This window comes from Physeter macrocephalus, chromosome 5 (genome assembly GCF_002837175.3).
Source record: "Physeter macrocephalus isolate SW-GA chromosome 5, ASM283717v5, whole genome shotgun sequence".
In the NCBI taxonomy this organism is placed as follows: Eukaryota; Metazoa; Chordata; class Mammalia; order Artiodactyla; family Physeteridae; genus Physeter; species Physeter macrocephalus.
Window position 1 is genome coordinate 70,974,706 of NC_041218.1, and position 25,017 is coordinate 70,999,722.

The following is a 25,017-nucleotide window of genomic DNA, read 5'->3' on the forward strand; positions in this document are numbered from 1 at the left end:
AACTACATCAATAATCACTTTGAATGCCTAAATGCACCAATCAAAAGATAAGATGTTGGGCTTCCCTAGTGACACAGTGGTTAAGAATCCACCTGCCAGTGCAGGGGACATGGGTCCGAACCCTGGTCCAGGAAGATCCCACATGCTGCGGAGCAACTAAGCCCATGAGCCGCAACTACTGAGCCTGCGTTCCAGAGCTCGCGAGCCACAGCTCCTGAAGCCTGGGTGGCTGGAGCCCGTGCTCTGCAACAAGAGAAGCCACCGCAATGAGAAGCCCATGCACCGCAACGAAGAGTAGCCCCCGCTCACCACAACTAGAAGAAGCCTGCGCACAGCAACAAAGACCTAACACAGCCAAAGATAAATAATAATAATAATTTTTTTAAAGTATACGTGAAAAAAAAAGATAGACGTTGTCAGAGTGGATCTAAAAACAAGATCCAATTATATGCTGTCTACAAGAAAACCACTTTTAATATAAACACAAATATAGATTAAAAGTAAATAGATGGAGAAAAGTATACCACACTAACACTAATCAAAAGAAAGCAAGAGTAGCTATATTAATTTCAGACAGAGCAGAACTCAGCAACATCATCGGTCAGTTGGGTATAATTAACATCTAAAGATTACTTCATCCAACAACAAAATACACATTCTTCTCAAGTTCATATGAAACATTCACCAAGATAGACGATATTCTGGGCCATAAAATACACCTTAACAAATTTAAAAGGATCGAAATCATTCAGTGTCTGCTCTTAGACCACAGTGGGATTAAACTAGATATCAATGACAGAAAGACATCTGGGAAAGATACTGTTTGAGAAAAGCCCAAAATACATGGAGATGACACAACACACTTCTAAATAACACGTGGGTTAAAGAAGAAATCTCAAGAGAAATTTAAAAATATTTCAAACAAAATGAAAATTAAAATCCAACTTATCAAAATGTGTTGGGATGCAGAAAAAGGAGTGCTTGGGGGAATATTTATAGCATCAAATACATATATTAGAAAAGAAGAAAGGTTTAAAATCAATCATGTTAAGTTTCCAATTCAGGAGACTAGAAAAAAAAAGAGCATATTAAATCCAAAGTAAGCAAAAGACAAGAAACAGTAAGAATTAGAGCAGAAGTCAATAAAATTGAAAATAAGAAATCAACAGAGAATATCAATGAAACCAAAATTTATTTCTTTAAAAAGATTAATAAAATTGATAGGCCTCTATCCAGACTAAGACTAAAAGAGAGAGGACACATTATTATTATCAAAAATGAAAGAGGGAACATCACTATGGATTGCATAGACATTAACAGGATAATAAAGGAATACTATGGACAACCCTATTCCCACAAATTAGAAAACTTAGATAAAATGGACCAATTCATTGAAAGACACAATTTGCCAAAATTCACACAGGGAGAAATAGACTATCTGAATAGATTTATATCTATTAAAGAAAATGAATCAATAATGAATAACCCTCAGAAACAAAAAGCACCTGGCCCAGATGGGTTCACTGGTAAATTCTACTACACATTTAAGGAAGAAATTATACCAATTCTCTACTATCGCTTTCAGAGGATAAAAGCTAAGGAAATACTTGCTTCCTAACTCATTTTATGAGGCTAGCATTACCTTAATTTCAAAACAAGACAAAGACATCATAAGAAAAGAAAACTAAAGACCAATATTTCTCATGAACATAGATGCAAAAATCCTCAACAAAATATTACCTATTTGAATCTAACAATGCATAAAAAGAATTGTACACCACAACCAAGTGGGATTTATCCCAGGTATGTGAGGCTGGTTCAACATTTGAAAATCAATTAATATAATCCATCACATCAACAGATCAAAAAAGAAAAATCACATGATCATATCAATAGTTGCATAAAAAGAATTTCACAAAATGTAACACCCCTTTATGATAAAAACTGTCAGTAAGCTAGGAATATAGGGAGTGAACATCTTCAACTTAATAAATAATCTACCAAAAAACCTACAGCCAATATCACACTTAATGGTGAGAAACTCATAGCATTCCTACTAACATCAGGCAAGGATGTCCCCTCTCATTCCTCCTTTTCAACACTGTACTGGAATGTCTAACTAATGCATAAGACAAGGGAAAAAAAGATACAGAGATTGAGAAGGAAGAAATAAATGTCTGTTTGCAGATGACATGATCATCTATGCAGAAAATCGGAAAGAACTGACCAAAAGCTCCTGGAACTAATAAGCAATTATAGCAAAGTTGCAGCTTACAACGTTAATATACAAGTCAGTCATTTTCATATGCCAGCAATGAACCAGTGGAATCTGAATTAAAAACATAATACCATTTACATTAGCACCCAAGGATGAAATATTTGGGTACAAATCTAACTGAAGATGTACAAGATCTATGTGAGGAAAACTATAAAACTCTGATGAATGGAATCAAAGAGTAACTAAATAAATGGAGAGATATTCCATATTCATGGATATTCCATATTCATGGAAGACTCAATATTATCAACGTGTCAGTTCTTCCCAACTTGATCTATAGATTTAATGCAATCCCAATCAAAACCACAGCAAGTTATTTTGTGGATATCAACAAACTGATCCTAAAATTTATATGGAGAGGCAAAAGACCCAGAATAGCCAACATAGTATTGAAGACGAAGAACAAAGTTGGAGGACTAACACTACTCAATTTCAAGAGTTACTATAAAGCTACACTATTCAAGACAGTGTAGTATCAGTGAGAGAATAAACAGATCAATGAAACAGACTGGAGGACCCATTAATAGACCCACACAGATTTGATCTTTGACAAGAAGCAAAGGCTGTGCAAGGAGAAAGGATAGTCTCTTCAACAAATGGTGCCAGAATAACTGGACTTCTAGATGTGCAAAAAAAAAAGAATCTAAACACAGACCTTACACCTTTAACAAAAATTAACCGAAAATGGGTCGCATACTTAGATATAAATCACAAAACTATGAAAATCCTAGAAGATAACATGGGAGAAAACCTGGATGACCTTGGGCTGGCGATGACTTCAGACACAACATGAAAGGCACAATCCATGAAAGAAAGAATTGATAAGCTGGACTTCATTAAAATTAAAAACTTCTGCTATGCGAAAACAATGTTAAGAGAATGAGGAGACAAACCACAGACTGGTAGAAAATATCTGTAAACGACACAGCTGATAAAGGACTGTTATACAAAATATACAAATAACATTTTAAAACTCAACAATGAGAAAATAAATGACCTGACTAAAAAATGGGCCAAAGATCTGAACAGACACCTCACCAAAGAAGGCACACAAATGTAAAATAAGCATATAAAAAGATGCTCCACATCATGTGCCATCAGGGAAATGAAAATTAAAACAATAACGAGATACCACTGCACACCTATGAGAATGGCTAGAATGGTCAGTGTTCAAATCTGAAACACTGACAACACCAGACGCTGGTAAGGATGTGGAGCGACAGGGACTCTAGAACATTGTCGGTAGGAATGCAAAATGGTACATCCACTTTGGAAGACAACTTGGCAGTTTCCTACAAAACTAAACATATTCTTACCATATGATCCGCCAGTTACACTTCTTGGTATTTACTCCCAAAAGCTGAAAACTTATATCCACACAAATACCTGCACACATATGTGCATAGCAGCTTATTCATAATTTCTAAGACTTGGAAGCAACAAAGATGACCTTCAGTAGGTGAATGGGTACATTCAAGCAATGGATTATTACTCAGTACTAAATAGAAATGAGCTATCAAGCCACGAAAAGACTTAAAGGAACCTTAAAAACATATTACTAAGTGAAAGAAGCCCATCTGAAAAGGCTACATACTATGTCATTTCAATTATATTGCATTCTGGAAAAGGCAAAAATTATGGAAATATAAAAGGATCGGTGGTTGCCATGAGTTGAGGGAGGGGGAAGGATGAATAAACAGCACAAAGGATTTTTAGGGCACTGAAAATATTCTGTGTGATAACATAATGATACATGTCATTATACGTTTGTCCAAACCCATAGAATGTACAAAACCAAGAGGCAACCATGATGTAAACTATAGACTTTGGGTCATTATGATATGTTAATATAGATTCATCAATTGTAATAACTGTACTAGTCTGGTGGAGGATGATGTTGATAATGAGGGAGGATGTACATGTATGGGGCCAAGAGTATATGGGAAATCTCTATAGCTTCCCCTCAGTTTTGCTGTGAACCTAAAATATTCTTATTAAAAAAAATTTTTTTAAACATTAGCCTTAGGGAAATAAATGTTTTAGATTAAAAATAAAAACAAGTAGCAGAACACAAAATTAGAACTTACAAGTAGCTGCCTCTTTGGAGCAGAAGTGTGGGTAGAAAGACATGTGGATTAGAGAACTGCTGTTTTTCATTATAAGCCCTCCTGTACTAGGTGGTCTTTTTCCTATTAAAATGAACCACTTGCATCTGAAGCGATAAATGGATAAATAAATAACACAAAACTAATACAAAAGGACTCTGGCACAGAGCTCTTATCATTCATGTGACTAGTGGCTGCCCAGCCTTCTCTTACATCCTCCACTTGACACTATTTTTACTTCTTTGTCAATATATGCTATCCCATATCATGAGGTACAATGATATCTCTCCTCCTTTGCAGGAAGAGAGTCTAAATAAATCCCAGAGCTGAACTGCAGGAAGTTTCTTCAACAGCTTATAAAATATTTTGTAGTCACCACTACACGTGAGCTGAGATGCATGTCAGTCATGGAGGAGGAACAGAAAGAGGCAACTGAGAATTGCTGGGATCATTCAAGCTGATCATTCAAGCTAATTTATAGCCAGAGCACAACTGGAATTTAGAGTCTGAAGTTCACTCAGTGAACCTAGCAGTGACCCAGGACCAGCTAGCCTGACTCACCTCTGAGTCAGTCCCATTCTGACTCTCCCTAGTTAACCTTGTATCAAGTTCCCTTGGTGGTGCTTTTGTTTGTTTGTTTGTTTATTTATTTATTTATTTATTTTGCGGTACGCGGGCCTCTCACTGCTGTGGCCTCTCCCGTTGCGGAGCACAGGCTCCGGACGCGCAGGCTCAGCGGCCATGGCTCACGGGCCCAGCCGCTCCGCGGCATGTGGGATCTTCCCGACCGGGGCACGAACCCGTGTCCCCTGCATCGGCAGGCGTACTCTCAACCACTGCGCCACCAGGGAAGCCCTGTTTGTGTTTTTAAACAGGCTTCACAACTGAAGATAATTTTGGAGAACAACATTTTCCCCCTCTCTTCATGTAGGATCAGGAATGACAAGCTATAAACATATCCCTTAGTAAGGTAGCTGATGCCTCATTGGGTGATTTGCCACCTATGCAATATCAAAAGGACACAGTTCCCTAGACGTTGTCAAGAGAGCATAAACTCATCAAGGGACCAAATGTATTCTCTTCCTCCTACAATTAAAAGAAGAAAAAAGCAAAGTTCCAGTCTTGTCTTCCTATTGCTAGTTGTAATTCAGCCGTCCCTCCAATTTGCTTTCCAAGAGACTCCTCCCAATACATAACAACCCAGGAACATGGAAACCCCAAATCACACCTTTCTAAAACTATCCCATGTTGACGAACAAACAGTACAGTAGAGAACTGTATTAAAGGGATGATTAATATCCCAGTTTTGATTTTTCTATATTTTGTTTAGTAACTCACCGCATTTTCCCGTGTCCTGTCTTTACTATGTATTTTCTAAAGGTTTACTTTATCAGACCTGAATGAATCTTGCATTTCATATCATCTTCAAAGCTATGCAAAGAGAGAAGAGAGAATAATTTCACAGACTAGGTTTCCCAAAAAGAACAGATCGGTAAGAAATCATTGCCAATCTCATGATGAAATATATTTATAGGTTTGGAGTACTTAATATACATTAGCACAATATAATCACTGAGATGACAAAATAACCACAAACACATCAGAACCCGTGTTTCACCTCACTGGACCTGCAGATGCTTTCCATTCTCATGCAAAGAGCAGAGTTTTCACAGAGCAGTTTACCTAAATCTGAATCGTAAATAGTGAAAAAAATTATGTAACCAAAATATGTATTTGCCCCACATCTCTCAGGCATTTTAACGTGCCTATCTGTGGAACGTGGGGTGCCCTTGCACATATGCACAGATGAAGTTAATATACCCACATACATGGCACGGACACTGGTTTTGTGCTGTTCCTCCAACACACCACGTGTCCTGCAGGCTTGGGGCTCTTCATTTACTGTTCCTCCACCTGCCACGCTCTCCCGCAGTTAGCAACACGGTTCACTCCAGCCACAAACTTTATGCTTTGCTCAAATGTCACTTTCTTAGTGAGGTGTCCCCAGATTACGGAATTTGAAATCACAGCTCCTCCATCCCAGCAACTCTGAACACTTCTTCCCTGTTTTATTTTCCTCCAAAACACTTAATACCTTCTATTGTATCTATAATATACTTATCTCTTTTGTTCTAACATCAATATGCCTTGCACACTGAGATGCTCAAAAAGCTTTGTTTTGAATGCCTGAATGAATTTGAAGACGATGCAAATGACCTCAGCTTGGTATCCTGATAAACTTTTTAAAGTGTCAGTTTTCCACTATAAACATGCATTTCCTTTTACATCTCAGTAAAACTATATATTCTTTCCAATGCCCAAATGTTGTTTTGATTTTTTTTTTTGCTCAAGAGATTTCTTAGCTTCCCCCATTTTCAACTGTTATATCCCACTGGCCTTCTAGTCTGTCTTCATCCAGTGTTTATTTGACATTTCCTAGTTTACCGAGGACTACCTCAACAAAGAGGGGTTTTCCAAGCAAAAAAATTCCCACAAAGAAAAAAAATCAACCCTGCTACAGGGAAAGAAGAGAAATTGCTGCAGGAGGTCATGTAAACAAAGTGAAAAATATCTGGGAATAATAGGCAAGTGGTCCACCCAGAAGGAGAAATTGGACTGCCCAAGGAACCCCTTGCTCCCATTCCTCAGATGAGATATCTCTGGCAGGGGTCCCATCTACCCCCTCTCAATGGGCAATAATTTTCCAGGAGAGCCATTTGGACACGTGGCTACTTTCCAGTCACTTGAGAAGTTCTCCAGCAACTGTGTCCTAAGATGTCTACAATGTAGGTATGATTTCAGAAGATGAATCTGCCTGAATGATTTCTTGCCTGGACTTGGCTGGGACTTTTTTCCATCTATTCTAATTTTTTTCAGTCTACATTTTTATGAGTATTGAATAATAAGAGTATTTTAGTTTAGATGTCTCTAGTAGCTGAGATCAAGTCTTAGACAAAAGACTTCTAAGACTGAAATATATATAGAGAAGAGTTCAGGATGACATCATGTTGTATGCACACCAGAAGTGACCACAAATAACCTACAATAACCTTTAAAATTAGTTTTTTCCTGACTTCATAAAACAATATTTTATTTGGCAGGCATATATTGGCAAGCTCTTTCAAAAGCTCTATTTGTTTTCTGTATCCAGGAAGACACAACCAGTGTTTTCACATAGGTTTCCTTCTATGCTGTGGTTTTGCCATTTTCTGCTTCTTTATGAGTGGCTGCTGCAGAATATTTTTCTTTGAGACATTTATTAAGAGTAACACGGATATGAATGAAAAACCATCCGTATAACAATACAGGGTGGGTTTCTGCTTCCACATGCAATGCTGACCAAATCCAAAGGACAGAAGTTGAATATATCAACAGTGATACGGTTGCTTTACTCTGAGGTTATATAATAACATGCAGCTGGATAAAAATATATTGTAGTACATTGAAGGGAATCAGTCCATGTGTCCTTTGATGTGTTAATTAAACCTAAGGTTAGAAAGAGAATTTTGCATCATAACTAGTTTTAAAAAAAAAGTTATAAAATTATCCAAGCCAAACTGAGGTATAACAGAGAACAGGAAAACAATTTCAAAGTTATCTCATAGGTATGCCAATTGTTCTACTTAAAAAAAAAATGTTCCTATTACAAAATAAAAGTGATATTTTTTCTAAATATTTTAACATATTATAAAATCCTTCTGAATCTGATTAATTTCATATTACTCAGGTTTTCGAATTAATTCACATCACTGTTTTTCAAACGTCTACTATTTCCTAGAAGACAAAGATGATTATGTATAAATCCTTTCAAATATAATGAAAGCAAAATTTAAATTTCCCAAATAAACAGCACTTCTAGGATAAGTCACTATATTTCATTTTCTTCTTTTGGTTCCTATTAATCTTTTACTGTCACACAGGCAAAAGAGGAAGGTTCCAATAATTAACCTTGTGCTATTGACCTAACCAGAATTAACTGGCTATGCAACAATTTAGATGTCCATATAAAAACAGGAAGAGAGATTTCCCCAAGTAACCCTTATTCACCATGAGAAAAACAGCTGGTGCTCTCTCTTTCCATATAAGCCTGTGAAGCATGGATGAAAGGATGTATATTTCTGATATCCTCTCTTGTAAATGGGTGGTTTTTTCAGTGGAAGTATGCCAACATTCAGTTCCTGAGAAGCAGGGGCCCAAAAAATTCTGGTCAAAATATTTAGTATTATATCTTTATAAGAGGAGGTCTGTGAAAATGAACCAAGTTTCCTCACCAGTGTTACATGAATGATCACTGCAAAATAATAGTGGAAACCTATACCTTTTCCTCCTACGAAAGGAGGGAAAGATTAATTAAAAAACATTGCCCTCCAACAACAAAAATCAAAGTTTTAGTACCAGACTTCTTTGTGTCCTGTTTTCCAGTAGTTCTGCTACATTTCCCACAGTACACTGCTGGGATTTTTTATTTTTTATTTTCGCTACGCATGCTCACACATCTGTTGCACATGTGTGATCAACCGACTAGATTTTTGAGCCAAATGTCCTGTTAAATGGACAGAGTGGGCAGAGCGTTCCTTTGAGAGTTAGATTCTGCCTCTGGTGGACTGCCTCCAAATGCAATGGTGTAATAAAGAAAAGAAATCTGCTCATTTGAATTGCATTGAAATGAACTGTGTCCTCTCCTAAAATACCATATGGTAATGATCCCTGGAGGTATGGCACATAACACCTAGGTCTGGCAGACTCCAGTGGAAGGCTGTAAACGTCCCTGCGTAGTCAGACTGTGAAAGGCAAGATAGTTGACAAGAAGCATGCGGGGTGAAACAAGAATCCTATCTGATGTCCCTCAACCAACTTGAAAGAAAGGAGATTGAACAAAGAAATCCTAGCAAGCTGTCCTGGAGAAATCCTTCTCCCACTAAAAAGCAGTTCTTGGATCTCACCTCCAGTAAAGTGAAACCGTATGGAAAGAAAGCTGTTTCACCTGAGCAGTAGCCAGAGTTCCTTTGCAACAAATTATCTCAATAAGACTCAAGCGTATGTCTGCAAAGCAAAGGCCGTCTTCATAATCAAACCTCCACCAGAGCTAAAAGCAGATGGATCAAGTAACCAGAGGCGCTGAGAGCCCTGCCTGTACTCTGACTAGCACGCTCAGTGAGCATGATCCTACAGCGGGTGGTCGCTGGTGACCGACACGCCATTCTGTGAATCCTCTCAAGGGAGCCCCGCCCCCAACACCAGTCCGTTTTAGGGGAGAGAAATTCAGGTAACTCTGGTGGTGAGGTACTGATATGTCTGTATGCCAGACAATAGAAAAGAATAGCCTATTTAATCCTCTATAGCAATAAGGTGCTGCTATAGAAATTCAAGTATGGGGTTTAACCACAATAAAACCCCAGTAGCCATTGGCAGTTGTAAAATTTTCAACTATGTCATCAGTTCAATTCTGGCCTTTCATTTTTCTTGAAAACAGACAAATTTTCCACTAATTTAGTCCCTAATCAAACATGTTTCTAGCAATAATACAGGAAATTACCTCAAGACATGAAGTTATTCCTGTCTGAATTTTTTTCTATTCTAATAATTTGATCATAATGGTGTATGTCTGCTAATGGGGTGAAAGAATTCCTAAAACTTTAATTTCTTTTCAATCATCACTTTTTCTTTTTCTAGAAGCTTTGACAACTGAAGTCCATCTATATACCCAAATTTAAATAATGGATTCATTATACTTGTTCTTAACTTTCCTGAAAATTTGTTTTATTTTTCATGTCAAATGTGACTTTGTGTTTTGATTTCTACAATTCCCTTGTGATCATTTTGAGGAAGCTCAGTTATGATTAATTATAAAACACAGATATTGAGTAATGGGATAATAGTAGCTAGAACATATTGGGCAGTTTTATCTTAAATAAGTTAGTAGGAAATTAGTTAATAGTCACTCATTTAATCTTAAACATAATCCAGCAAGATAGGTATTATTATTCTCCCTGTATTTTACAGATGAGGAAACTGAGGCTTGTCAGGATTTTGTAACATGCCTTCGGGCAAAAGCTGACAATTTGGCTGAGGTGTAATCCTATCTTGTGTTTCCAGAGCAGCGTTCTGAAATGACTATTATACCATCATGTTAGAAGGCTTTTTGGTTTTGTTTTGTTTTCGAAATTCAGACTCTAGAACTGGCATTTCAGACATGTCTTCTCTACGTTCTAAGATCATCAAAGGGGAAAATTCGATTTACCTCCATAATCTCATGGTATTTTTAGAAACCATCATGTAACTAAATATTTTTCCTCCCTCAAATATGAATCTTTTCCATGACTAAAGTAATAATCCATTGTGTCTAAATTCTGCCTCTAATAACATTATCTGAAAAGCTTAACTTTCTCTTCAATCTTTTCTTTCGTAGAGAAAAAACACGTCTCTTTAATCTTACCACAAAAGTCATCTTTTTTCCCTACTTTCTAAAGCAAGGTACTTTGCCAAAAGTAGAGAGTAAAAATACACAAGTAGATTTGATTTTAAGATATTTTGAAAGAACTGTGTTTAATTGAAGTCCTCCTGTCTATAAGGTTTTCCTCTCCTTGTGTCAATTTTACTTGAGGACCTCTATGAATACTGGGATCACAAAAAATGGCTCTTGGAAATTGTGCAGCAGGCAGCTGACATTTCCAGTGATATCCATATTTCAGAATAATCCTCCTAATAGCAACACAGATGGTTCTTTTTTTCATTAACTGTAGTATCTTCCAATTTAATACTGAAACACCAAATAAATGTCAGCTCTTCTTTGTTGTTGATAAAGACGTTGGATTCTGAAGCAGTACTCACATTCATATATTACAACCCTGTTTATTGTTTCAACAGAGGAGTTCTGAGTGCAAAGTGTGTGGGAAGAATATTTATCTTATTTTTACAGATCAGAAAGCTGATGCATAGAGATTAAATTATATTTACGAGGTCAATGAAAATATCAACAGAACTGTAATGAGCCCAACCTGCATTCCACAAAAGTCTAAAAATAAAGTGGATTTTCAAGCAATATGTAACTAGCATTTTGAAACGTATTATAAAATTAAACAATTCATATGTTCATGCCTTTCATTTCAGCCTTAATTTAGGCTATCAACATTTTATTAGATTCACAGGAAATTCCCAGCACAGTTTGCCAATTGATCTAAAAGCATAAAGTCCAAAGGAGTCATATACATATATATATATTTTTAAATTTAGAGGATGTATTTCTATAAAATGCATAGTATCATCTGTGCCCAGTAAATGTAAAAGTACTACATTTGCTTTTAGGTGGGGACAAGACTGCAGAAATACAAGTTCTCACACTTCTCAGCTCAATTCTAAAAGCAACTTTCTGGCCATTTTAATAATGCTACTAATTGTCCTGGATGTAAATTTGGGTGCAGCTATATTTCTTTTTGGATGTTTGGTATCTTTCTTGTAATTCAATTTATAACGATTCCCATAGGGAAGTAATTTGTTCTTGTGAACACACATCAATAATCTCTTATCTCTTGCTGATTTTAAGTAAAACTGTTAGCTAGGTTTTAGTGAAAACAAATAGCAGTCTCCACCTATTAGCATAACCAAGAATTTGAGAAATAAGCTCCTAATCAGATATATAAGCGTGGTCTGATAATATTCTTGAAAATTATTCCTGAAATTTCACATTTGAAATAAAATTAAGAAATTAACGGGGGCGGGGGGGGGGGAGGAAGGAAGGGAGAGGGAGGGAGAGTGAGAGAAAAAGGGAGAGGGAGAGAGAGAGACAGAAGCAAAGAAGCCCAAAATAAGGATTTTGCAGACTAACCTCAGACAGGTGCCTCAGAGACTTTTTAGTCCAACTGCTGTTTCTCCAGTTAGCATACAATGTGCTGTGTATGAAAACACTCATATATAAACAGGAATTCAGGAATTTGAGCTCGGCAACACTTCTACTTACTTTCTCTTCCTCTCCCCTCCCTTCCCAATGTGCTTTGACTTCCTAATCTGCCAAATCAAATGCTAAATCAGGAGCAATAGCCTACAATTAGCCTTTTCAATTAAAATGTAGAGTTCAAAGTTGACTCCAGAGTGAGTAATTGCTTTTGAAAACCACAACCAGCAGGCAGCTGCCAGATTATTACAACAGTTTACTTAACCTCAAAACATCTGATCAATTTTATTATCACAGCAGAAAAGAGATATCCTGGAGAGTAGGGTCTAGAATATACTACTCATCCTAGATGTCTGAGAGAAAATAAAAATTCCTCAACACTATAAATATCCTTTTGCCATCACCTTGCTGGGAAAACAAACTCAGATTACACTTTCTTCATTCAAAAGTCAACAGAAACTAAGAAATCGAAGGCGAAAGCATCATGATATCAGCTGGGGCAAAAGTGTGGGGAAGGTGGCCAGGAACAGACAATTTACAAAATTACGAGGTTTAAAAACATTCAAACATCCGGCTCATGATGTTTGGGGTTTTTAATCATCCAGAAAGGAGACAAAGAGAGGGCTGCCAACCTCACCAAAACAAAGAATATCACGTGTCAAGAATCCTGACTTGGCTGTCTCCACACTGCCAACCAACCTGACTTTTCTGAACTCTTCTCTGAGGCCCCAGGGATGAAGAGGATTGAAATCCCTTTGTGATACAAATGGCCTGGGCAGCCCTCAGACCTCCTGCTTCCACCCAGCAAGGCCAGGGCACAGAATACATACAACCTTCCGGGCCTCCACCCCTGGGGATTTCTCCAGCCCCTTCTTCCTGATCCTTCTATCCCCATCTTGCCAGGCCTTCCCCACAGACCTTTGGATTTCATCTCCTCACCGCTTCTGCAAGCCCACTGGCACCTACCACACTGAACAGGTGGTCTTGATCATTTCACCTTCCCCAGCAGCTTTGTTGTGACGACTGAGTGGTTATTACATGTAAAGTGCTTAGAACCGGCCTGGCACACAGCAAGTGCTATGTAAGTTTTAGCCTTTTGTTTTTATAATTCACTCCGGATGCAGTCTTGACTTTTCTTTGGCTCTGGACCTGGCCTGTTGGGCAGTTCTACCCACTCTCAGGCCCAGCTCCTGGAACATCTTCTCAGATAGTCTGGATGGAGGGTTCAAACAGCTAGTTACCTGGGCTCTTTTGGTGTCCTTACTTAGGAGTCATGTTATAAGAAAGCTTTGATACAATCATATATCTCTCATCTTCCTACCAATTTAACCACCTTGAACAATGACCCCTAATTATAGTTATTTCCAAAATATACCATCATTCCCAGCCACAGAAGGGTATCGCTACATTTGAGGAATATTAGTGTTGCATCTTTTCTGCCCATTCTAGGAACTGTCAACTTGAAAGAAAAACAACATTCAAAGAACAAGTCAATTTAGGAAATGTTCATGGGAAATAAACCACTCATTTCTACAAAAAGGCTCTTCAGTATCTGAAAAATCATGAAAGCACTGTCTAAATACTTATTCTTTCTTTGAGTTTTATTTTCTGATGATTGTCTTTTATGTCTATTCCCCAAACCCATTTCACTTTTCCTTCTAGAACCATGCTAACATATTTGACAGCCTTGAACTCCTAGGAATTCTTGTGTAATAATGTTTTGTGTATGTTCTAATATAAAGTGCATTGATTTATAACCTAATAATCTATAAAGGTTATTGATTTGTAAAAATTTTGAATCATTCTGTTTATTACTTTTAATTATTCAACCCAGTGTTCTTACAGTATCTTCATGTTATTTTGTGTACATCTAGTTTGTTGCTTTTAATTACTGCAGAGTACTCTAAAGTGTGTGCCCAAGTCATTTTTACCTAACCATTCAATTCTTGCCATTAATTAACAACAAAAATATTAACATCCAATACTTAATCTCACATTTGATCAACATGATCTAAAGTCACAGTGATTCTGCTAATTCATTTTTTCCCCTCCAATCTTAAGAGTTTTCCACCTGAATTAGAGACAAATGATCTCTCTTTCACTTTCTAGTAAAGATACACTCAGAGAAACTCGCATTTTTTCTTTTGAAATCTGATTGTTGGCAACCAACATGTTTTGTTGATAAAAGTAAATATCTTTCACAGACACAGAGTAATATAAAACACAGACATCTTAAAAGCCTTGTGGAAATAGGCCATGAATAAAATGTAAATAGTTAGCCAGCCATGCTTTCAGCATCTATGGCGTTTTAACCACAAAAACGTAGGAAATGCACAAAATCCCAAAGATGATATTCAAATTCCTGCACTGCAGCACTATTTGATATAATGCAATAGGGGAAACAATTTAAATGTCTATCAATAGGAAACTAGAGTCTAAATAAAATATGGGATTTTATACAACTATAAAAAAATGAAGTAATTCTGTAAGTACTGAAATAGGAACATCTTAAAAATACATTGCTAGTGAAAAAAGCAGTCCACAGGAGAGTATTTTTCACGATTCCATTTTTGTTTAAAAAAAGGCAAAAGAAATATCCATGTATAAAAATGTGTGTGTGTATATATATATATATATATATATATATATATATATATATATATATACACACAGGATTGCATGTGCTACAAAGTATCTGGAAAGAGTCAAATTGCACCAGAGGGACAGCGAAACCTGAGAAGGAAAAAAAATTTACCTTTTAATTTCTGTCCTTCAGTATCAATATTTACATATTTTTGGTTGTTTACAAGTATGTATTAATTTCATACTAAATTTTTCTAAATATAAATAAAACAAAAATATAACAAATAAGCCTGGCTTTTGAGGAAGGTTGGATACTAGTTTCATTCACATAGGGAGTAATGGAGGAGCTGACCCGGTGACAGCATCATTCAGGCAAACAGAAGCAAGAACAAGAAGTCACCCCTACCCCAAATCACTTATTAGAAGGCAATGCACAATCAAAGTAACTTACTGTTTCCACATTGACACATCACTTGCCAAGCTGTAGGTTTTTGGGTTTTTAAAAATTGCAATGGAAAAGAAAAAGAAAATTCTCAATTTAAATAGAAGTAACAATTTTCAGTGAACTAGAGAAGTTAGGGAAGTTTATTTTGTGGCCAGTGATGCTGACAGTAAGGTAAGGGGAAAAAAAGACCTGTTAGAAATGCACTTCAAATAGTTAAGATGCTAAGGAATTAAAATATATTTGAAATAATATATATGTGCTTCTTTCTCCTTGATGAGGATTATGTAAATTCTAGTTTAAATTATATTTTACCAATAAAAGGCTAATACCTCAATTTTTCATAAATATTTTGCTTTTGAACTTTTGAGGTTTTAATGGTCAGTGCTTCAAAATAGATAATATTTTAAAACTTTTTTCTCCAAATATTCGAATATAAAAAGTCCAATCCAAAACAGAACTTGGAGACTTAATGTCAAAATTATGGGAAAAAATAAGAAAATTTTAATGGAAAAAATAGAGTTAAATGCAGAACCACCCACAACAGAAAGAGAATGAATGTGCTTTTATCTGAAAAATACCCATTTTTAATTTTCCTAAAACAGACTGGCAGGTTCTTTTAAAAATTTAAGAATGAAACATTTGATTTTGATACTATGTTATCAAACCAGTTGTCCAGTGGAATAGTTTATCTTAAATGTCTGGAAAAGCTATAACATACGGGGAAATTATAGAATTATATCCACGGCAAATAAAACAATAGTAACAAGAGACCTAACAAAATTTGGTGAAACATACTCCATGTAGAACCAAGATGTTTTACACTGATAACTACGAATAAGTGATCTGGATTCTATTTCCACCAGTCATTTAAAATTCTGAATTCTTTACATATACAAATAATATTAATGTTACATACTATACGCTACACTAATTTTTTAGAAGAAAATTTTCTTCGCTTATCAAAATAGTCCATAAGATTTTAATGAGAAAAACATTTTTTAAAGTATGAAATAAATTCTAGGTATTTGCACTTGAATCTTGCTTTCTTGCTGGCTTACCAGAAGTTAAGGCAACTGAAAGGAAATATTTATGATGTTATACTCCCTCTAGTGGGCATTTTTTTAAAGGGACAGTTCAGCAACCTCCCTACACATGCCAGGGCATTCTGAGTTTTAGGATTCTGATCCTCAGTGGGAAGGCTCTTTGCAGATTACTTAGTCAACCGTCCCTGTGATACAGGAACCTCAAAGGCAGCCAGATCATGTCTGATCTAAGTTTCACTCCCTCAAGAAAGCTACTGTTTCTATCTTGGGATAACTATTGTTAGCAAGTTATGTTTATATCAAAGCAAATTCCATTCTTTGTATCATGCACTTTGGGACCTCTTGAAGAAACTGGGAAGAGTTTATTCCCTTTTCCATTTTGCCCACCCTAAAGTAAATTTATAAAATATCTCATCCTAAGAGTAGCCACTGAACAAGTGAAAAACAGTAGCATTAAGAAGCTATTTTTAAAATATATTGTCTCAGGCGGGGTTAACAAAATAAGAATGCCCTATTAATAATCCATGAAATTACAAATATACAATCACTGCTTTACTTGCCATTATATAATACCTACCATTGCCCATCATATTCAAAACTGAGTGTTGTACCAAATAACAAAGAGTTTATGGAGACAAATATGCCCAATAAATGTCTGTTAATTTTAATTTTAAAAAAATGATCCTTTCACTTTGTATGAAACTACTTAATTAATTTCTATGCGGTGGAAGAACTAGTGCAACTGATTATTTTTTGCCAGTCTACAGTAGTAGAGGAGCCCTGTGTGAAGCCTAAAAGACATCAAGGGTCTCACTGCCCCAAGGGTGAAGCAAAAACATCTGAACACTTAGCCTCAGTAAAGGGACAAGGTATACCTACCTTACATACCCTCAAATTCATCTCCCCGATTTAGAAGCCTTCATACTGAAATTCCCACCATTGCGTTAACGCCCCTTGAGCAGAAAATCCTCCTCCCCTTTGCTCCTTTGCGCTAGCACAGAGCGTACAACTCAGTAGATGCTTAAGCCATGCTCACTACTGATGAAGATGAAGCCCCAGGTTTAATGCTTGGGTTCACCAATACTTACAAATTCTCGTTTGTACCATTTGACAGATTAACTTGCCTTTCTGATTATCTGCTGCTGATAGAGGCGTTTTGGTGGTAAGAAAGAGGGAGGAAAGGTGTGGAGATCAGTGAGACTTAGGACAGGTCTTATACTGTGTCATGGTGAGGGAAACCTTGGAGCCAGGCACTATCGATGTAGGATGGAAGAGACATATTTAAAGAAAGAGACAGGAACATGCAAGACACATACTTATCTAGCCCAGACCCATTAACACACAGAAAAGGAAGTTCAGCCCTTTTCAGAAGCAAAGCACCACCTACCCCAGAGGAGAATTACGGGACTTTTTCTACTATAATAATTTTAATTCTATCTACCACCCTAGGTCTTGGGGTGGGGGGAAGCATGGCTTTGTAAAATCATTACACAGTTGGGTGAGGGGGCAGGTGGGAGGCAGAGGAGAGGTATGGGGATATGGACAACAGGAGAGCAGTGGATTTCTTTGTAGATTAGAGTACATGGGCACACAATAACGTTTGTACAAGTGAACAACAATATAGGCACATCAAGCAACCTAAGACAACATTTCTCACAGCCTGGCCTTCGATGTCACCTGCAGCACATGTGTACAATTTTTACAAAACACAATTTTCACGATGCAACCCAAGGCCTACCCAATCTGAATTTCTAGGGATGCTGCATGATATGCAACATAATTAACAATATCTCCACATGATTTTCAGTATAGATATGAAAGTGTAAGAATCAGCATCAGGAACTAAAAAAACTTCTTCACAGGTCCTTATAAAGGAGTGGGGGTGGAGGAAGGTAGGGTCTAAAATTCAACCCTTTCAAGTCCCTTAGAAATTGCCTTTTGAAGGGCAACGTGACATCTCCTGATTCAATTTCCCTTCTGGAAAAGGTATTTGGTTTCTTTGACTAAGCACTAAATTACATAGTTGTCTAACATTTAGAGGCCATATTGAAAAATATCTGTCTTTAAATTCTAGGACCACCTTGAGCTTGGAGAAATTATACTCTGAGAATCCCAGAGCAAAACTGAGATGAGAAAACCACAGCTTTATATCCTACTTTTTGCTAAACCAGATAAAGTGCCAATAATTGAAAAGCTGGATTTATTCACTCACCCATATAGTGAGCAGCTACTATATATAATGTTATGTTTAATGACATGAATACCAAGATGATGAGTGAAATTAGTCTGATCCTAACTAATGAGAGTTTGTTTGTTAAATTTCCAGAAAGTAGCATCATGAACATTTATAAACTTAATGTGAAAAAGTTTTCAGTAGATACTTCATTTTCAAGTTGATACTTTCTAATGTATTAAGAATTCTAGTTAAGTGTACGTATAAGTGCCGGTCGATGACACCATACAGACCACAACAGGTTCTTACTGTGCCATAATCCCATGGAAAAGTTTATGCAGCATCACTCTCAGTGGGCTGCAAAATAGTTCCGCAGTTTTGTGGTTCAAAAGCAACAGAAAAAAAAAATCTTCTATGGTGCAGAGATTATAGGAATCTTGGGAAAAATAAAAGGTTTTTTGTTTGTTTTTTGCTGCCTTCTACGTTTTGTTAGCTCTTTCAACCACAGGTTTCCCATTTGTAGCTCCACACTGTAGGGGCACAGTTCTTCAACCATGACCTTCTCTCTCTGCTGTGGAGGGGCAGGAGTGGGTTAAAACAATGATTCTCAAGACAGGGGAAAGAAAAGCAGGAGAAGAAAGCAGGGAGAAACTTGCATTGTTCCAAAAATTATGTTTTAGTACAATTTTTATTGTGAAAAAATATGCTTTTTCATAACAAAAATGTCAGAGAACAAACTTCAAAGGAAACTTCTTTGCCAGTATACTAGTTTTTCATTGTTGCTGAAATAAATTACCACAAACTTGGTGGTTTAAAACAACACAAACTTATTATCTTACAGTTTTATAGGATGGAATTCTAACACAGAGCTCCCTGGTCTAAAATCAAGCTGTCAGCAGGGCTGCATTTCTAGAGGCAAATCTGTTTCCTTGTCTTTTCCAGCTTCTAAAGGATACCCACATGCCTTGGTTTGTGGCCCCTTCTTCTGTTCAAAGCCAGCAACGTGGCTTCACTCTGATCACTCTTCCATAGTCACACCTCCAAGGCACCTCCTGGCCTCGGTCTCCACTTTTAAGGACCACTGTCATTATTGCACACACCTATTTAATCCAGGGTAATCTATTTAAGGTCAGCTGATAAGCAGTCTTGGTTTCATCTTCAATCCTAATCCTCCTCTGCTATGTAATGTAATATGTTTATAGGTTATGGGGATTAGGATAGGAACATCTTTGGGGGGCCATTATTCTGCCCAACTACAACGGGTGAGGATAGTCAAAACATGGTCACTATTAACCATAGAAGAGATGCCCCTTTAAAGGGAGATACAAAATGCAAATCAAAAACGTGTTGGAGCAGGAAATATATAACTTCATTAGATGTGGACCGGGTTAGGAAGGCTGGGCAACACTGGCTTAGTAGTAATATTCACTGCTCAGGAGGTGGTCTGATTGGTGGAGAAAGCAAATACATTTATGTCTGTGCCTAGACTGTAGCCTAACAACTAAAATACTCTCAAAGTGAAAATAAATAACATAACTTCAGATATTTCTCAGTCCAGGAGTTGGTATTTGGAGGAAAATGAAGCCTCTAAAATTTGTCAGCCAGCAGTTAGGAAAGATAGTGCTTTTCCTTAAATACGATACTATTGGAAGTACACCTATGCCACCAGTGGGGCGTTGTGCAAAATTACAGAGAAAGCAATTTTATACCTTTTGTTTGGGTTGTTCCTTTCACTTTTCTGATGGTTATTGACCCATCTTTCTTCATTTTCTCCTTCGACCAGAATATGAACTTCTCAGACAGGCATCACAGATGAATGCCAATGGTCCTAAATGTCAGTGCCTACAGAAGCCAGGCAATAAACAAAAGGAGGCAGAGTGTGGTACATTAAGGAGTAGTGGGGCTTATGGAAAATTAGAGTGTGCACCACATCTAAAAAGGGTACTTACTCCTCAGGTTGAGATCACTTGATTTGCGAGAAAAAGACCCCTCATTGCTAGATAGCTGCATTTTTATAATGAAATTTTCCAATTTTCAAACAGAGGCAATGATTTCATATTTTAGTAGAAACATGAAAAAACATATCTGTGGGTTAAATCCAGCTGCAGAGCTTCCAGTGTGTAAACTCTGGCTAATTTTCTAGTCTTCATAAAGCTATATGCTACAAAATGTCTCTCAACATAAAGGGTAAACATAATACTGCGCTCGCTTGCTTGTGAGAGAGAAAGAACATACTCGTGTACTGAGTAAAGGGTTGGACTATCCTGCTTTAAAATATGACTTGAGTTAATATTTTCAAACATTTTTCCATTTTATTTTTATAATTTTATATGAATCATAAAGGCCTTTAAATAAACTTCCTTTAGTACCAAAGCATAAATTAAGTCCTTTCCCAAACCAATTATGATGTGGGACAGGGGTGGTAGGAAATATTTGGTTTGTGATTATCACACTAAGATCATTCTGGTCATTGCTGAGAGCCTGAATAGCACGAAACATTTATAATAATCAAATGCTGAATGCCATGTTTTAAACGTCAACGTCGGTAAAATAAATTAACAAGCATATTTCACTACTTTTGTGACAGAGGAAAGACTGCAAAACACACACTCACACACATATGTAATACATAAACATACATGTTTGCATATATAGAGATGTATACAAATTTGTTTCCCTGCTGGATTGATCTCACTGCATGTGCTCAAGTCTAAACAAGAGAAGCAAATTCTACCACCAGGTGGAGCTTAGCTTCCATTAAAGCAGCAGATAAGTGAAAAAGATTTCAAGAGCTTGTTTGAATTCTTTGTATACTTCAGGAAAAGACTGAAGTAAAAGGTAAACTACAGTAGAACCTGACTGCAAATAGTGGGGTGGACTAAGATGATGGGCCATAACAACAGACAAATGGTGGATTTACTTGTGGGAGAAGTAGGTACAGAGTTATTGAAGAGTGTGGGTCAGGAATGCAGAATGAGAAGAACATTATTTGTGTGGCTTATGGAGGGAAAGAAGATTTGGGAGGCCCATTCAGTGTTAAGCTTGCCTAAATTCTTTTACACCTGTTACCAACATTTAATAGTCCAGATTCAAAGGAAATAGAGATGTGTAAAACATGCTGTCTACTCTTAACTTGTCTAGTGGTAAGGCACTGTAAGTTCTATAATAGCGTGAAAGTATGACATAAGCATAGATGAAGAAGAAATAAATGTGTGTAAAAATATAATAACAGAGCACATCAGGCAGCAACAGCATGTTCAAAGGCATAAGGCAAAAGAGCACAGCATGATCAGGAAATGGTAAGTGGTCTGCTGGCATATGTGGCATATAAGGCGTGACTGGCTTATACGGGTGAGGGCATAAACTAAAGTGATGGCAGGAGAAATAAGAAAGTCTCGATTTGATGGATAGTTCAAAGAAAGGCCGTTGCATAGGGAACAAGGTTAAGAAAAAGGGTCCAAAACTCTAAAAGAGGAAGAGCCACAAGCCCTGGTAACATGAACTTGGAGAACAAGTCAAACTAGGGGAGAAAGTATAACCTCAGTTTTTTATTAAGTTTAACTAAATAGAAATAGTAAGATATCCAAGTGTAAAAATGTTGTTTAGGTTTTGTGCAGCTGCGCAGGAGTGCCGGCACCGGTGACTTACCCCGTGGCGCTGCGGGTTTGAGGAGGTGGCTCGTGGGGGTGAGACGTTTAGGTGAGTGGCCTCCCAACTCTCGTTGGGTGATGTAACACAGACCTTGGAGCCCGATTTGCTGGGTTTGTACCCCCGCCCCAACATTTATGCACTCCATGGCTTTGGGCAACTCAGGCAGCACGAATCTCAACAGCACAGAGAGAAAGCTTCCCAGAAAACTCACTGCAGAGCGGTGGGGGAAGCTGGATTCCACAATGGCAGCAGCGGGGCTCGTGGCAAGAATCACGGCCTGCAGCCCGCCCTGGGCAGTCTCGTCTTCCTGCAGCTTGTAGACCCTCAGGCTTAGGAGCTGTTTCAGACACACAAACTTGAGAGAGTAAGGTGTTCTTGAGACTCTCTGTACCGAATCCGTGACTGAACCCAGTGAAAACCTCTATTATAAACGTTTAAGATTCTGGCAGCACATGCGGAGATCTACTCTTTTAGCCACCAGCTGCTGGAGACAGCCTCATAGACAAATTGCTACCAAGTCAGCCTGTTCTAGCTGAACAGCAATTGTAGACCCTCATAATCTGACTTCATAATGGAGACTGCCACATTCACTGCCGTGCCGCTGACAGGGTCTTGGTGCTCCAGCCAGCTGTCAGGCCTGAGCCTCTGAGGTGGGAGAGCCGAGTTCAGGACATTGGTCCACCAGAGACCTCCTGGCCCCACGTAATATCAATCAGCAAGACCTCTCCCAGAGATCTCCATCTCAACACTAAGACCCAGCTCCAATCAATGACCATCAAGCTACAGTGCTGGGACACCCTATGCCAAACGACGAGCAAGACAGGAACACAAACCCACCCGTTAGCAGAGAGGCTGCCTAAAATCATAATAAGGTCATAAGCACCCCAAAACACACCACAGGACGCGGTCCTGCCCACCAGAAAGACAAGATCCAGCCTCATCCACCAGAACACAGGAACCAGTCCCCTCCGCTAGGAAGCCTACACAACCCACTGAACCAACCTTACCCACAGGGGGCAGACACCAAACACAACAGGAACTATGAACCCGCAGCCTGTGAAAAGGAGACCCCAAACACAGTAAGTTAAGCAAAATGAGAAGACAGAGAAATACACAGCAGATGAAGAAGGTAAAAACCCACCAGACCAAACAAATGAAGAGGAAATAGGCACCTACCTGAAAAAGAATTCAGAGTAATGATAGTAAAGATGATCCAAAATCTTGGAAATAGAAAGGAGAAAATACAAGAAACGTTTAACAAGGACCTAGAGAACTAAAGAGCAAACAAACAATGATAAACACCACAATAAATGAAATTTAAAACTCTCCAGAAGGAATCAATAGGAGAATAACTGAGGAAGAAGAACAGATAAGTGACCTGGAAGTAAAATAGTGGAAATAACTACCACAGAGCAGAAGAAAGAAAAAAGAATTAAAAGAATTGAGGACAGTCTCAGAGACCTCTGGGACAATACTAAATGCACCAACATTCAAATTATAGGGGTCCCAAAAGAACAAGAGGAAAAGAAAGGGACTGAGAAAATGTTTGAAGAGATTATAGTTGAAAACTTCCCTCATATGGGAAAGGAAATAGTCAATCAAGTCCAGGAAGCACAGAGAGTCTCATACAGGATAAATCCAAGGAGAAACATGCCAAGACACATATTAATCAAACTATCAAAACTTAAATACAAAGAAAAAATATTAAAAGCAGCAAGAGAAAAGCAACAAATAACATACAAGGGAATCCCCATAAGGTTAACAGCTGATCTTTCAGCAGAAACTCTGCAAGCCAGAAGGGAGTGGCAGGACATGTTTAAAGTGATGAAAGGGAAAAACCTAAAAGCAAGATTACATTACCCAGCAAGGATCTCATTCAGATTCAATGAAGAAGTTAAAACCTTTACAGATAAGCAAAAGCTAAGAGAATTCAGCACCACCAAACCAGCTTTACAACAAATGCTAAAGGACTTCTCTAGGCAGGATACTCAAGAGAAGGAAAAGACTTACAATAACAAACCCAAAACAATTAAGAATATGAGAATAGGAACATACATATCGATAACTACCTTAAATGTAAATGGATAAAATGCTCCAACCAAAAGACACAGACTGGCTGAATGTATACAAAAACAAGACCCATATATAGGCTGTCTACAAGAGACCCAGTTCAGACCCAGGGACACATACAGACTGAAAGTGAAGGGATGGAAAAAGATATTCCATCAAAAACAACAGAATACACTTTCTTCTCAAGTGCTCATGGAACATTCGCTGGGCTAGATATATATTTGTATAGATATCTTGAGTCACAAATGAAGCCTTGGTAAATTTAAGAAAATTGAAATCGTATCAAGTATCTTTTCTGACCACAATGCTATGAGACTAGATATCAATTACAGGAAAAAAACTGTAAAAAATACAAACACATGGAGGCTAAACAATATGTGACTAAAAAACCAAGAGATCACTAAACAAATCAAAGAGGAAATCAAAAAATAACTAAAACAAATGACAATGAAAACACGAGGACCCCAAACCTATGGGATGCAGCAAAAGCAGTTCTAAGAGGGAAGTTTATAGCAATACAATCCTACCTCAAGAAACAAGAAAAACTCAAATAAAGAACCTAACTTTACACCTAAAGCAATTAGAAAGAGAAGAGCGAAAAAACCCCAAAGTTAGCAGAAGGAAAGAAATCATAAAGATCAGATCAGAAACAAATGGGGAAAACGATAGCAAATATCACTTAAACTAAAAGCTGTTTTTTTGAGAAGATAAACAAAATTGATAAACCATTAGCCAGACTCATGAAGAAAAAAAGGGAGAAGACTCAAATCAATAGAAT

General features: G+C 37.5%; 1 protein-coding gene across 3 annotated transcripts in view; it reads right to left on the reverse strand.

The window, feature by feature from the left end:
* CRPPA (CDP-L-ribitol pyrophosphorylase A) overlaps positions 1-25,017 on the reverse strand; it is a 466,682-nt gene that overhangs the window by 93,290 nt on the left and 348,375 nt on the right. The window contains exon 12 of one of the 3 annotated variants that reach the window (XM_055085024.1): positions 5,722-5,814. The exons of the other annotated variants lie outside the window; for them this stretch is intronic. The gene's annotated coding sequence lies outside the window, so the exon portion shown is untranslated. The remainder of the gene's footprint in view (positions 1-5,721; positions 5,815-25,017) is intronic. 3 annotated transcript variants of the gene reach the window in all.